This window comes from Salminus brasiliensis, chromosome 9 (genome assembly GCF_030463535.1).
Source record: "Salminus brasiliensis chromosome 9, fSalBra1.hap2, whole genome shotgun sequence".
Lineage (NCBI taxonomy): Eukaryota > Metazoa > Chordata > Actinopteri > Characiformes > Bryconidae > Salminus > Salminus brasiliensis.
Window position 1 is genome coordinate 21,756,073 of NC_132886.1, and position 15,912 is coordinate 21,771,984.

The following is a 15,912-nucleotide window of genomic DNA, read 5'->3' on the forward strand; positions in this document are numbered from 1 at the left end:
GTCATGCTACGGTGAAGGTGTTGAGTGGCTGCAACGATCCAAAGAGGCTGAAAGGATCCAGTTTGGCTGCAGTGAAACCTGGACCTCCTGGTGAAATTAAGCAGGCAATCAACTCCAGACAGACAGTGTCATTAAAACTAGTGATTTACTGCTCTCTCAGATCCACAGAGAGCCACAAAGCCTGAGTAAAGAAGGATAAGTACTGTTTTCCAGCCATTTGTGAGCACAGACTGTAATCAGCTGTAGGAATGCAAATAGGAGACTGGCTTTGACTTTGTCCTTGAGTCACACAAACATAATCAGCAGAAGAAAAAACTAAGTCTGAGACATTTTCTCTTACATATTCTGCAGTCACATCCCTTATCAGAGTGTTGCCTCTTCAACGGGTGTCCAAAGTCCAGCCCCCCCCTCCCCCCACGGCCTCATGGCCAACAAGCCAACAAGTTGCAGTTTTTACTTTCACTTGCTGGTGGCAACAGTTCAGTAAATTTACAGTGTCCTAGGTCTGCAAATTAATTGACTCAACAGCTTTAGGTTGTGACTACAGCCAAATATGCTGATTTCAAGAAAATTAACATAGGGACTGTAATTTAGCTGTAATTTAATCTTAAAATAATAGTGTTTTTTCATTCTGGCCAAAGTTTTAGGCAGCTAAGCACATTATTTTAACTAATTTATCTCGGAAATAACAGCTTCTACCTAATAGGAGATGTTGGAACACTGCTGGGAAAATTTGATTGTATTCATCCACATCAGGGTTCTCAAGTGTATTTGAAAATATGTCTGCCACTACTCATTATATGCATATACATTTTTTTTTAAGATTCTTTTTAGATTCTTCTTTACTTGTAAAGTAAAATCTTTTTTCTTTCACTTTTGATCAGTATGACTCAGTGCTCATGAAAATCAGATATTCAGTATTTCAAATGATTTAAATATTGTATTTGGAGTTTGAGTAAACTACTTTTCAAACAGTATGAACATTGTGTATCTCTCAGCCTAGTTCCAAAAATGCAACCACAATAATGAGGGTACTTGCGGACCTGACAGTTGTTCAGAAGACTATCTTTGACCAGCCAAAGAAGGTCTTTGCTGAAATGGCTGGCTGTTCACAGAGTGCTATATCAAAGCATATTAATGGAAAGTTGCCTGGAATGGGAAAATGTGGTTGGGAAAGGTGCACATGCAACAGGGATGATTACAGCCTTGAGAAGATTGTCAAGAAAAGCTGATTCAAGAACTTCAATTGAGGCCGGTGTCAGTGCACCAAGAGCCACCACACATAGACGTCTCCAGGAAAGGGGCTACAACTGTCACATCCCTAATATCAAACTTATAACACAATTAACCACAATTAAATTAAAGGAGGGCTAAGGAAAAAAAAAAAACTGGACTGTTGCTCAGTGCTCCAAAGTCCTCTTTTCAGAGGAAAGTTTTCATTTGGAAATCAAGCTCCTAAAGTCTAGAGGCACAGAATACAAGGTGAAGTCCAGAGTAAAGTTTCTGCAGTCTGTGATGGTTTCAGGGGCCATGTCATCTGCTGGTGCTGGTCCCCTATGTTTTATCTAGCCCAAAATCAATGCACCCATCTACCAGGAGTTTCAGAGAAATTCAAGCTTTTATCTGCTGACTAATGTTATGGAGATGCCAATTATCTTGTGTAGCAAAACTTAGCACCGGCACAAAGTGAAGCCAACTCTCTGGACCCCACAGATTCACTATTATACAGAGAAAGATCAGAAACACTCAACCCAGCAGTACAGACAAGTTGAAGGCCCCTATCTAAGCAACCTTAACTTCAATAACATCTCAGCAGTGCCATAAGCTGATTGCCTCCATGCCACACCACACTGATGCAGTAATGCGTGGTAAACCTTTACATTCCTTATTCTTTATAACTGCACTCCCTTTCATCTCCAGTTGCTTTCAAATGCATGTTTTTTTTTTCCTTTATTCCATTTTTTAGTGATTATATATAATATATATGCAATATATAATTATTATAATTATTATATACTGTGCTGTATTGTGCAATTGCTACTGGCTGTTAACTTTAACTTCGAGGTCAATAAAGTATCTATCTATCTATCTGTCTGTCTGTCTGTCTGTCTATCTACCTAAAGGAGCCTCAACTAGGTACTGAGTAAAAAACACACTTGTGAAAAGAGATTTCTATATTGTTCTTCTGATCTCATTAAATATTGGACAATTTGGGAGACTGGATTTTCATGAGCTATACACCATTCTGATCATAGGTCACTTTAGGTGTAATTAATATAAAATATATGATTTTAATTAAATTATGAACAATAATGAACTTTTCACAATATTCGAATGCTTTTTGTATGTTTGTTTGTTTGTGTTGCACTTGTGTCTTGTATGCACTGTCTATGTTGCACCATGGTCCTGGAGGAACGTTGTTTCGTTTCACTGTGTACTCTGTATGTAGTTGAAATGACAATAAAACCCACTTGACTTGACTTGACTTGACTTTAGGATGCAATAGTATGTGAGTATAAGTAAGTACTTTTTTGCTTGTAAAAACAGCATATCACGTTAGAAAAGATGCAGATTAAGAATTTCTCATTTTGAAAAAATCTAGTCTAAAGAACAAGCTTGGGTCTAGATTTTTCCAGGATGCCTCCAGCCAAAGCTTGAATTTGTTCAGTTCCATCATTAAGAACTGACCTGCCTAAGAAGGCAATGATTGATCATACAAGCAATACTGCCCCCCAGAAGAAGAGTGTTGGAAAATGTTGGAAATGCTTACACAGAGAAACATACAATCATTAATTATAAGGATAATGTATTTACACTTATTGTAATATTAGTGTTAGTGTTTTCACAGTATTGTATATGATCAAATATGATGCCTAATATTTTGACAAAGAGTAACTGGCCTTAAACTTGTATATGTACCTTATTGACTGTTCTGTTATTCATATTTACTGTGACAATAAATACTTTTATCTTGGAAGTATAGGTTTTGCAGTCATATATTTATGAATTTTAAAAGTCTTTTTAACTGTCTCTTAAAAAGTTCATTATGGAATCAAAGGTGCTTTTTCCACAGCACCACTTCAAAAAACCCTTTCTGGTACCTTCACATTTAATGGTGTATTTGTTCTAGAGAACGTAACAACAGCCATGAAGCCAAAGGCGCTGGGTAATGTAGCCTTAAAGGGTGTGTGACCTTCCCTAACCCCTGAGGTAGCCAGCGGTTATTTGGCACAGGGGAGGAAATGGTGTCATGATTCAATGACCTGGATGGTTGTGGTTCCCATGCCAGTGTGACAGAGCACAGGGCAGAGTGTACAACATCCGCTCTTTTCCCACACAATGCCTAGTGTCACTTCCTAAAACATTCCAGCCCTTCCTGAACACACTGTATATCCAAAAGTATCCAGACACCCCATCTCATTAGTAAATGCAGCTACTTTAAGGAGCATGCATGGCTGAAACAAGGGGTCAGCTGCGCACACATAGCTTGTAAAATCTTCATAGAAAAGTACTACAACAGGAGGGTGTACCTGTGGTCACTATGTACAAAGACTGCTGTGGGCTATAGTGGTATAAAGCCCTGCTGCATTGGGTTGTGGAGCGGAGAAACTGCTTTCTCTGGAGTGATGGAGTGATCCAGAAACACAAACATGCAGGGTTCCCACTCTGTTCCAGGACATTTTCCAGAACATTTTCCATGACTTCCATACATGACAACATGCATAAAATCAATTGGTTTTTCATACATGGTTACTGCATGCCTTACACCCAATGATTTCAGGAAGGCTCTGGACCCACAACAACTCTGACCAGGAAGAAATGGATGGATGGATGATTACTGGATGTTCTATTTAACACCTTGAACTATATGCACATATTTTGCATAAGATCCAACTCTCTTGGTATACTTAAAATAAAAAGAAAAAAAAGTATTGGGACACCTGCTCATTCATTGTTTCTTTTGAAAAAAAACAACAACCCCCAAATCAACGGTATTAAATAAGAGTTTCTCCTGCTTTTGCTGGAGTAACTGTCTCTACTGTCCAGGAAAGGCTTTTTACTAGATTTTAGAGCATTGGTATGAGGATCTGACTGCATTTAGCAACAAGAGCATCAATAATGTCAGGATGTCAGGAAGTCCTCAACTCAATAGGTTTAGGTGTATCTGCTCCTGAGTTCTATCAGGAGCAATGTGTCTCTACAGGGACTAGAAAAGGTGTGCAAATGAAAGTAGCTGGCTTGGAGATGCTGAATGCATTTATTAGAAGTAGTGTCCACAAACAACTGGATATATAGTGTATATAATGAGTAGTGGCACGCATATTTCCAGGATATTTTTAGCAAGGTTCTCTTTTTCCAGGTTTCCATGACTGGAAAACATGTCTCTACATTTTAAAGTTTTCCAGAATTTCCAGAACTTGTGGCTGAATGCAATCAAATTCTCACAGACGTTCAACGTGCAGTATAAAGCCTTGCTAGAAAAGTGGAAGGTGTTACTGCAAACAGCAAAATAGCTTTGATTTTGGGAGAGATTTTGGACACATTGCTATATCGCTGCTGTGCAACGAAAAACATGCATCTCCATTTTTACTCATTCTATACACTAGGCCAAGTAGTGTACATGCTATACACTAGGCAATGTAGTGTACATGCTATACACTAGGCCATGTAGTGTACATGCTATACACTAGGCCATGTAGTGTACATGCTATTCACTAGGCCATGTAGTATACATGCTATACACTAGGCCATGTAGTGTACATGCTATACACTAGGCCATGTAGTGTGCATGCTATACACTAGCCCATGTAGTGTGCATGCTATACACCTGGCCATGTAGTGTATAGTTGCATCTGAATGGCCTTGAAAATCAGCAGAAGTGGCAACAATTTGTTTAATGTCCTCTATCTTCAAGTCTGGCTAACACTTCACATAAGAGATGTAGACTAGTACTGAGTCAATTTCAATTTACATTCTTTGAGCACATAATAAGAAATATGTCTTCCTTCTATTGAGTGTGGAAGCGTCCAGACAGGCTAAAACCTTGATGATTATAGACGTCCTGTTGCAGGCCAGCTCAGCACCCAGACCTTAGGATATAAACAACACATTTCAAAATATCCCAAACACTGTTTGTCAGAAAGGTCTAAACACCCTGAAACATTACATCAAACTAGAAAAGCAACAGTGTCCCCAAGCCATTTAAATTTCTAGTGTGTTCTGTAGAGGATGTTGCTCTCTAGTCACTCGACTATGCCAGCATAATCGATCTGCTTTCGATTATCTGTCTACTGTATATCCTCTATCTCACATCCACTTAGGGCAAGAATGCCATTTGTTTTCCGGACGGCAGCCGTGACACATGATAAATGGCTCTGTTATAGGATGCATTTCGTGTTTGGGGTTTAAAAGCATTTAGTCTAGGACGTTTTTTACGCTTACAAATTATGCAGCAACTTAACTCTTAAGACCCCCTTTACCATCCCGAATCAGTGGTTTCTGCTGAATTTTCTACAGTGGAGCACAGACTCTTGCTTTGGATCCTCTCCCAGTGCAGCTCAAGACATCCTGCTTGGTGCCAAGAATGTATTATGCAAAGGAAAATGTAATTTGGCAATTAATTAAAAAGGGTTTGTTGGATTTGGTGGTGTTTCCCAAGTGGCAGATGTGGTGGACACCCAAGTATAGAGAGCAGGGCGTATAACATAGAACGGATTACAGGGCCTTCACCCAGCTTACCGCTGAAGGATCTGAGGAGCCAGAGAGGAGATGAGTGATTCCCAGAGAGCCACTTGGTTGGAGAAGTTGTATGAGTCAAGCTTGAGTAGATGCTAGGTTGACTGAAGTGTCCACTGAGTCAGCATAGAAAAAACATTTTCTCTGGGTGAGGCATCATGACATATTTCTAAAGATGACTCAGATGTGTTCATTACTTCTACAAGAACTGCTTTATAAGAAGCCCTTTAATCTTGGCCTTGCAGCTTGTCCTTGTTCAGTAGAAAATGGCCACATTTGTCAATGTCAGTGTAGGTAAACAGTGATAGGGTGGAACCAGTGAGAAAGCAGAGATGGAGTAAGCTGCTGTGGTCGTATCACTTTCTGCATTGCGCCGGTACCTGTACATGTAGGCAGTCTAGCATATGTAGCATATGTAGCAGTGGTTCTCAAACCAGTCCTCAATGACCCCTGGATGTTTACAATTTTTGCACCAAACAACCTAACTCAACATAAAAAGTGTGGAGCGTTTGTGGGGCTCCAATAATCCCAACAATACACCAGGCACTAATACTAAACTACAGTGAGGTCCATAAGTATTTGGACAGTGATACACGTGTGCCTATGTAGCCCACCACAGTGGATTTGAAATCAAGAAATCAAGATGTAACTAAATTGTAGACTTTCCTCTTTAATGCAAGGGTTTAACGGTAATATTAAAGAATCCATTTAGGATTTACAGCCATCCTTCCATTTCTACTGCCTCAAAAGTAATTCGACAAACTATAATTTTTTTTTTCTAAATGCAAGGATTATTTTTCACATTTAAATTCATAATATTTGCAGTCAATGACTGTCTGAAGTCTGGAAACCTTGAACAGAATTTCTTCCCATGAGATGCTTTACTCACTGCAGAAGCCTTTGGTTGCTGCTTGTTTGTGGGTCCTTCTGCCTTCTGTTTTGTATTCAGTAAGTAAACCGCATGCTCAATTGGCTTAAGATGAGGTGACTGACTTCTTTATTTAAGAATCTTCCATTTCGCTGCTCTTGGATTACTTTCGCTGTATATTTTAGGTCTTTAACCATCTGTACTGTATAGTGCCGGCCTGTCAGTTTTGCAGCATTTGACTAAATATGAGCAGAAAGTATAACATGATATACTTCAAAATTCATCCTGCTACCAATATCAGCAGTCACGTCATCAATAAACACCGGTGACCCAGTTCCACTGACAGCTGTGCGTCTGTGCCATAACACTGCCTTCATGTTTGACGGATGATGTGGTGTGCTTCAGATCATTAGCTCTTCCTTTTCTTTCTCCATTCTTTTCTCTTTCCATCATTCTCATAGACGTTAATCTTGGTCTCCTCTGTCCATGGAATCCTGTTTCTGAACCGGGCAGGCTTTTTTGGATTTTTTTTAACCACGTCTAATCTGGCATTTCTGCTTCTGAGTGTTAGCATGTTGAAGTAAATCCACTGGATTCACATTCATAAAGGTGTCTCTTGATTGTAGACTTTGACAAAGATACACCCTCACTTAACTAGATGTTGAGAAGTGTTTATCTTCACCCAGGAAAGAATTCTTTAATCTTTTTTAAGAATGATTCTGAAAGTTTCTGCTATCTCTCCTTGTCTAATGAATGCATTCAGCTACTTTAAGTTGCGCTCATTGCTGACACAGATGTGTAAATGCACATACACACAGCTTGTCTATCCCCTGCAGAAAAGTACTGCCATTAGAAAAACTAGAATAGAACTATCTGGAGCAAATAAACCTATTGACACCATGCCTAATGTGTGCCCAGACATGGGCTAGAGTGGTATAAAGCCCCCCAGCATGCAGCTGTGGAGCAGTGGAACTGTGTTCTCCGGAATGATGGTTCTCCATCCAATGCATTTGGGATTAGTCGGGGAGTTGGGGATGATCACGCAGCAATCAGCAATCAAATCCTCATAGCTATTCTTCAAAATTTAACAGAAAGACAGTAGAGACAGTTACTCCAACCATAGATATTTCAAATCCATGGTGGTGAGCAGAGGCCAAACGCCAAAAATTGTGCCACCCTCCAAATATTTGGACCTAACTTTTTCTACTACATAACTTATCAGTCCTGAGTAAGCTGTAACATATGAACTTATGTGGATAAGGCTGCCTTGACCGAAAGGAAATTACAAGAGTCACCTTTGACCTGAAGGCTGAATGGGTTCATGAGCTAAAACACACTTTACATGTCATTCTCAAGACAGTTCTCTTTGGTTTCTCTCATTTCTTGCTTTTAAAAGCTATGACATTTCAACAGAAGAGCCAGGAATTTATTAGAATCGCACACCCAGACTCTTCACACGAAAGCAGGAACACACTGGCATGTTCCTTTCGCATTAAAACCACAAACACGCTCGTTCAATTGCCTGGGCACCAGCGTGACAAATACTGCCCTCAGGCAGTGATTATTGTGAGCAAATGTCATAAGAACAGTGCCAAAGAAATAACTCGGGGAAAGCGAGAGGGTGGGTGAAGCAGCGTGAGGCGGACGGGTTCATAGTGCCAGCTGTCTGACAGCACTCCTTCACAGCTTCTCATCAAAACTTGCATTTACAAGAACTGCTGATTAGCACAGTGGGAGGAGAACACCTCTGAAAAGTGAGAAAAAGAAAGCTAGATTACCAAACCCTAAACTACGAACACGGCTGGTTCTACCGTGCTTGCCCAGACTCAAAACGCACTTTTGAATCCAACATCGAGGCCACAGGTTTTATAACTACACGACCAGTCACAAACAGGCCTGCCTGGCTGTCTCGTGCGGAGCTGGGGCGGTATGCTGCGGTTTTGAGGGCGCTCACCGTTGGAGCATTTTAATTGAGGCAGAGTGGGAGCGCATGGTTTTGATTCAGCCCTCCCTTTGCTGTCATCTGTCTCACCTCATCATGGACGGAATGAGGAGGATTAGGCTTGTCAGCCGGGCACCGTAATGGTGGAGAGGCTGGGCAAGAAGCTTGTACAGACCTTTCAGGGTGCCATGTGTGCAGTGGAGCTGGCAGTGTGTGAGGGGGGGCAGTTATACTGAGCTATACTGTCTTCAGTTAGCATACCTCTATGTTACAGTGCATTGTACATGCTCCACGGATACTTAGGGACCATTAAGGACAGTGTATACTTGGGATAGATTACACACCCGGCAATGCTCTCTGAACACAGTCCATGTTGACACAGTTCATTTAGAGTACCATGATTACATTGAAAGTCAATGAACAGGACCTCCTGAATCTGTGCCATGGCCACTGGAGTTTGACAAAGGGTGAAACGATTTCTAGGGAATGTCTGAAAAGATCTTGTTAATTTTCGTTTTATTTACAGGTGTAGCAGCCTTTCTGCACCTATCTTACATTTATACGTCACATGAACAGAAGGTGTGTTGAGTAGGGTGATCATTCGTCCTCTTTTTCCCCGCACATGTCCTCTTCTTGGGATCCAAAACTTGCATCTGGATGGAATTTCTAAGCTGCCTATAATGTCACAGATTTTGCTTTGAATTCACACCAGCTTTTACTTCTACAGTCACCACACATTCCGGGCCATACAGACATCCTATATTTATATAGTCCAGTTTCCCTCCACCACAACTGGTCTATATGTACCTGCATTTACATAAAACCATTGGTCAGTAGTGTTTCCCACTACAGCCGACTGACCACAGCCTAAAAATTACAAATGTATACAGACACAAATCTTGTGGTTACGACTTGCTAGAACCAAGTGGACCAAATATACTGAAAGATCTAAAAGCATTGAGTTTCAAATCAATAATCAAATTAGTGGCACACACAGTTACAGCCTGTCTGACATACCAGCAGGGCCACTAAAATAGTGGATTTTTATAATGGCAACTGACTTTAGTTCATTTAAGAGAGGTTTTGCCCATATGGCCTATTTAAGGCTGTTTATTAGTCTTGGTAAATGAGTACATGTTTATATATTAATGTTCAATAACATAGTATCTTTAAAAGGTCATTAATTCACTTCCACCCCTACACATACACACTGCCAAGGCCCTAGAACCTACTTGAAGCCCCCTAGCCACAATGTCCTAAACACAGCAGATAGCCACATGTCCCTAGTGTCCTCTTTTTCTGAAACCCAACATATGGTCACCCAAGTGTTAGGGCAACTCCTGCTTGTTTACAGGCTGACTTTTACACAATTTGCAATTATTAAAAATTATATGATTTAATGTCAGCTAGCCTAGATATTGCTGATCTATCCACATCTTGTGACTTTATATAAACAACCACTCTATCACCAATTGTGCTGCACATATATGAATTTGTCTTTTGCATTTAACTCATCTGTGCAGTGAACATAACACACACACACACACACATTAGTGAACAGTGAGCACATGTACCTGGCTGCATTGGGCAGTCCTAGCTGTGGTGCTCAAGGAGTAGTTGGGGGTTAGGTGCCTTGTTCAAGGTTCGGGGAGCAAATCGGTGACCTTCCCATCATCTTCTCTAGCGTCAGACCACAGCTGCCTTTGTGACTTTGTGCTTCGCATACAAAACTGGGAAGTTACTCGGTTCAAAGGCTGAATCAGAGATTCAAGAATTTCACATAAATAGCTAAATAAACATCAAATGTAAAGTATTTTTAATGTCAGTCTTTTTTACCTACGTTATACATTCATGCATATTTTAACTTATTTGTTACACGATCAACTAAGTTTGTAATGATTTCAATACGGATTGAAAAATGAAAAGTATCAACAGTTAACGCTCTATGATTGATTTTCCCCCACAGTCTCTTCTGAAAGTCTCGTATTTATCATCTTTCATGGAACCCTCGGTCACTAATCAAAATCAGACAGGTAGAATTTTAGGGGGGTCCAAAAATTCGGATTAAGATTTTCAATACATCACACTGTCTTTAGAATCAATAATACAGAGTGTCATGCTGCTGAAAGTAACTGACTTCTGCGAGAAAGCACATATAGAGTAGCAGCTACTTGCAGGTATCCTATGTGTGCTTGTGTCCTAAAAGCTAGGAAACAAACCACAAAGATCTCCCATCACAGTTACGCCAGAAAAAGTGGACTGACAGCAGATGAATATCTGTAATGCCAGTTTTTTCCTCTACTCTACTATATTTTCAATCCTGATGTGAATGAATGGAGCAATGTCTTTTATCCCTAACAGACTCTAGAACTCTGTAGGCACTCTACTCTTTATACACTCTGCTTATAGGCCAGTGGTACAAGTAGGACCTCCCAGAAGTCCCATTCCACGATCCCTGTTTTCTTTGACAAAGACACAAAACCAATCTGGCAACCAAGCCCTCAACTAAAGCCACACGACTCCACAGGCAAAACCAAGCAAGTCCGTTAGTGGCTGATATAGCAATGACTAAAGGCTTGTAAAAGAGAAGAAAGAGGAGACAACTAATCTTATGCGGAGCCACCCCAGAACGTTCCATTACGAGGCCAACATCAAGGTTTTTACAAATGTTCATCAAAAGTCATGCATTCCAGCCCCGACCGGTTTCTGACAGGGAGCCCCATTCACATATGAGGGGCCTCATGTGAGTTAAACCATGAAAAAGTGTGTCATTTTTCACAAGCCAGAACATTGAAGCCATTGCGTGAAAGCACCAGCTGTTGCGTGCTGAGGGCTGTTGTAAACATACTTTATTTCTTCGCTTATCTACCATCGTTTTTCCAGCAGTCTGCTTGACCTGCAGCTCTCTGGAGAATGCGTGCAATGAGGGTAACTCTGACTTCGAATTTGACAGTGATTAGCATACTAGCCAGCTAGCTTTTCTTCTATACCATTTGTCTTTGTGTCTCTTAGTAATTTTAGTGTCTCTTTTGGACCTAAAAGTAACAGTATAAGAATGAAAGGAAAGGAAAGGATCCCTTTAAGAGTAAAAATGGATTCTACATAAATTCTTCAGTGTGACAGATTTAGCGGTTTGGGATAACGTCACTATCAAGACCCTTGAGAAAAGGTGGTCTTGATCCAGTAATGAACAAACTTGGCTTGTTTGTGGTGAGAGCATGAACTGACCTCGATCTGACCCAACTATTATAACCATGTACATCAGGTGTACTCTGCAAGTTTGAGCTAAATTGCTCCCATATCTAGGTGTTAACCTTGTATGTTGCCTTGGTAATTACTATAGCTATGAACAAATGCCATATCTGCCATTGCGCCATGTTAAATTACACAGAGACATGCAATAGTCTGGAGGTTATATGTTTGGAGTGTTTTGGTGACATGCTGGTGATGCCTGCATTTTATTAACTTTTTACGTCAACTTGGGTTAAATATTAGGACGTTAGTTCAGGTTTAGCTTAAGGAAGGAATAATCAGACATTATTAAATCAAAATAAAACTTTTTTTGTTACTCATATTACAAAGGTGGGCCAATGTAGTGTTAGGAGTCTTACCCAAGGACTCTTATTGGTGTAGTGCAGCACAGTCAACCTGACAGAAATCGAACCCCAGTCTCCCACATGGTGTGGTAGCTCAGGGGCAGGTAGTTGTGTTATCTGTTGCACCACACCACCACCACCACCAAAAAAAAAAAAAAAAAAAATCAGCTACCACTGAATTATCTGTTTAGATAAATAGGTAATAGAGCACACCCAAAGCGGTGGGCAGCCACCTCAGTGCCCGGGGAACATATAGGGGTTGCTCAAGGGCACCTCAGCTGTGAATCCGTTGTTTCTTCATTCATATGGTCCCACACCATCTTCTCTAACCTTTCGAACCCTTTAACCCCACTTAAAGCATTCAGTAGATAGGCCCTAAACTGCCTATCTAGGACCATTCCAACCAAACCTGCCATTCTGCCCCTGCCACTCTGTCACTGTCCTTAAGTTGCCTGAAATCAAAGTATCAGAACTTTTTGGGTATGCACTTCATTTAGAAGGAACCTCAAAAACAATGCACCCTGTGAATTCATCATTTTCACCATTGACTGCATTTTCAAACTCCCCCAACTGGGCAGAAAGATCACTAATCTGGCACTCACATAGGGGAAAGGACCAGTGAGTGAAACACAAGCATAATGAAAACAGTGCAGAGTTTTTGGTTGCTGTAGCAAAATCCCTTCAGTTTGCCAACTGTTTAATACAGTTCCACTGCCACCACTGTTTTAGACTGTTCTAGCAGCTTCACAATCATGCCTTTCTCGTGCTTGGTGATGGAGTTCAGGAGGTGTGGGCCCCCTAGAAGCAAACAAACCAAGCCCCGACCCCAAAAACGTGTGTCCACCCATAGTTCACATGTTCACTGTACTGCATTTGCAACCTGCTACAAATAAATGTTGAATTTCTCAGAAAAGAGAATCTCTATATTTAATTAATATGTATGTATCAGCATAGGCATCAGCACTAAAATATATGTATATGAAATTATTGGACGTCCCAACTGGCCCACAGTTCCCATATCAGTGCATCCGTACTAGCAGTCTTTTCAGTGGGCAGAAAACCAAAACCTTTGCATAAGAGTTTCAGAAACACCAATCCTGTTGTTCTGTGTATTTAAATATATAACTTTTTTTTAGCACTTTGCACTTTGTAAGCATGTGTCTTCTTAGTTGTGTAGACAACAGAAAAGAATATAGCTGGTAGGCTCAAGGGTATTTCAGAACTGAGCAGTCTCTATAAGACCAGCACACTGTAATCCTATAAATAAGGCTCTTGTATGATTGGACCAACATCATAAGCAAGTCCAGACAGTGCTGCAAAGCTGCAAAAGGACATCTGAAATTAAATGAAACGACACTTCTCCAGAGAGGGAGCTTATTAGCAGCATAATGTATCTTTATGCAATGTATTTTTTCCAAAATAATTGAACTTTGTACCTTGAATGATGGGTGGAATCACACTCTGACTTACCTGCCTGTGTTTTTATACTTGACTATATGAGATTCTTATGCTGTGGTTATGTCAAACCAGACAACCTGCTAACAGCCCTGCTGTAGATATAATTCTGCAGTGCCTTTGGTTAGAAAAACACTGATTATAAGAGGGGCATGCACAGCATGAAGGGTAGGCAGCATCATCCATCATATACACCCCATCAGTACAGACCTGCTAAGCCCTTAACTACCATGCTAAGATAACAGATGCAAAAGTGGTTCTTCCATGGAATTTCACCAAGAAGGCAATTTAATAGTGCATCTCTATTCCAAAAAAAGCAAACTGACATCTGCAAAAGACGAGTGGTTTGGTTTATTCATATAAACAGTTGTATAACATGCTTCCCTCTTTAACACTGCATGTCTCTACTTGTGTACAATTGGCTTCTCTGGTTTCTCCAGGACCTGCTGTTAAGGAGTTTCTGCCATTTATATTTGATTAGTGTTTTTCCATCATAACTGTTAAGCAACAGATCTTGTTTGTCTGTCATTCTGAGCTGTTTGGACACTTCTTATTTAGAGAGACTGTAGCTGGACAGAGTTGAGAAGTGGCAGCTTTGCACTTTGTCTTAGTTCTCAGTTCAGCTATGTCTATCCGCCATGCTGTTTTCTGTTTGCTGTAAGAGGTACACTCAAAAATGGTTCTTTGACTTGTAATGCTATTGGAACCCTTTTTGGTGCTATATAGAACCATTCCTCAAATGTATTTTCAAAACATTTTAAGAAGAACATTTTAACCTTGCCAAATAGGTTCTTTATTGTGGTTCTGTATAGAATCAATGTTTTTACTTAGAAACCCTTGAAAAACCCTTTTTCAGTGAAGGTGAGGGGAAGGCCTAACATGACAGTTATTAGACAGCTATAAGACTTATTTTGCCTGACAAAAATATGTTTGTTTAGATTTTTCAGGAAAAAAAAGCATTTTTCAGAAATAAATATTTTAAAACACATACAGACTATACATGTAATTGTGTTTGCTGTTGTTTTCTGTTCTCCTGAGAGTAAGCTAGATAGCCTACTTTTACATATTCATCTAAAAGCAGGACTATGCGAGAACTGGTATATTTGCCACTTAGCTCCCCTCAATATAACAGCAACAGTAATTTCAGATTTACACCACTGTTTACCGCTGTAAATACTAAACCATGAGGTCCTCCTCATGGACACCTATAAATGTGCATTTGTTGATGAAGGTCAAGTCGAAGGTTAAGAAAACTGGATCATGTGAACTGACAAGGTAGAGTAATATGTTAAGCAGTTAGTGTTTTGTTTCTCGGTTCCAGACACTTTTTTTATTTTCCATTTACAAACTTCAGTATTTTTTCCAGGAAGAATCAGACCAAAGATCTAACAAACCATGAGGAAATATTCACTGAATTTTACAAAAACTACATTGGACTAAAAATATATGGAGTGCCTTTAAGTGAACTGCTAAAACAGCTCATTTTAAAGCATTATTTAAAAAAAAATAAAAAAATAGAAACTTTGTATATCTGTATCGAGAAGGAAGAAGTAGAGTGGGCGAATAGTAGAGCGGTCACCTTATGGACTTGTGTTTATTAGAGTCTAAACTTTTTTAGCCTATTCAAACTAGCTGAGGTTTTTCTTGGGTAAATAGCAAAGCACTTTTGTAGGTCGCTCTGGATAAGAGCGTCTTCTAAACGCCTTAAATGTAAATGTAACAAGTAGTATCACACCTTATCTCTGAGACACAAACACACTCTCAAAAATAAAGGCACCAACCAGGTACTATTGGAGTGATATCTTTGGAGAACCACCTTTTATTCTTGTAAGAATCTTTCATGCATGGGTCTCAGTTTTCAAAGATACAGTTTTCTAAATGAAAGTGTAAAATGTGTAAGGAAACTTTTAGAAGAATCTTCACTTAAGGTTGTGCAGCAATAAATGCTCTTCCCTAGATCTGCATGTCCTGAACCGCCAAGAACCTATAAAGGAAACTTCACATTTAAGAGTGTACTTACTTTCTACTGTAGCAAAAACATTGCATTATGTCAGTGTTCAAAACCATGTTCTACTCAGCCCCACATGGCTCCACATATACTCATATATCAAAGCCATGAACATGCACAACGTTTTATGAATCATGATAATAAAATTCCTGGCACACCCCACCATCCACATTCCGGCTGTTCTAAAGAGACAGCTCTCCGGCACTATTTAAAATCTTTAACACAACAGAGGAGATTTATTGGGCACCATATGTGCAGTGGCTGTGTGGTGGGCTATGTAACATGCAGTAGGTCACTGTCTCCCGAC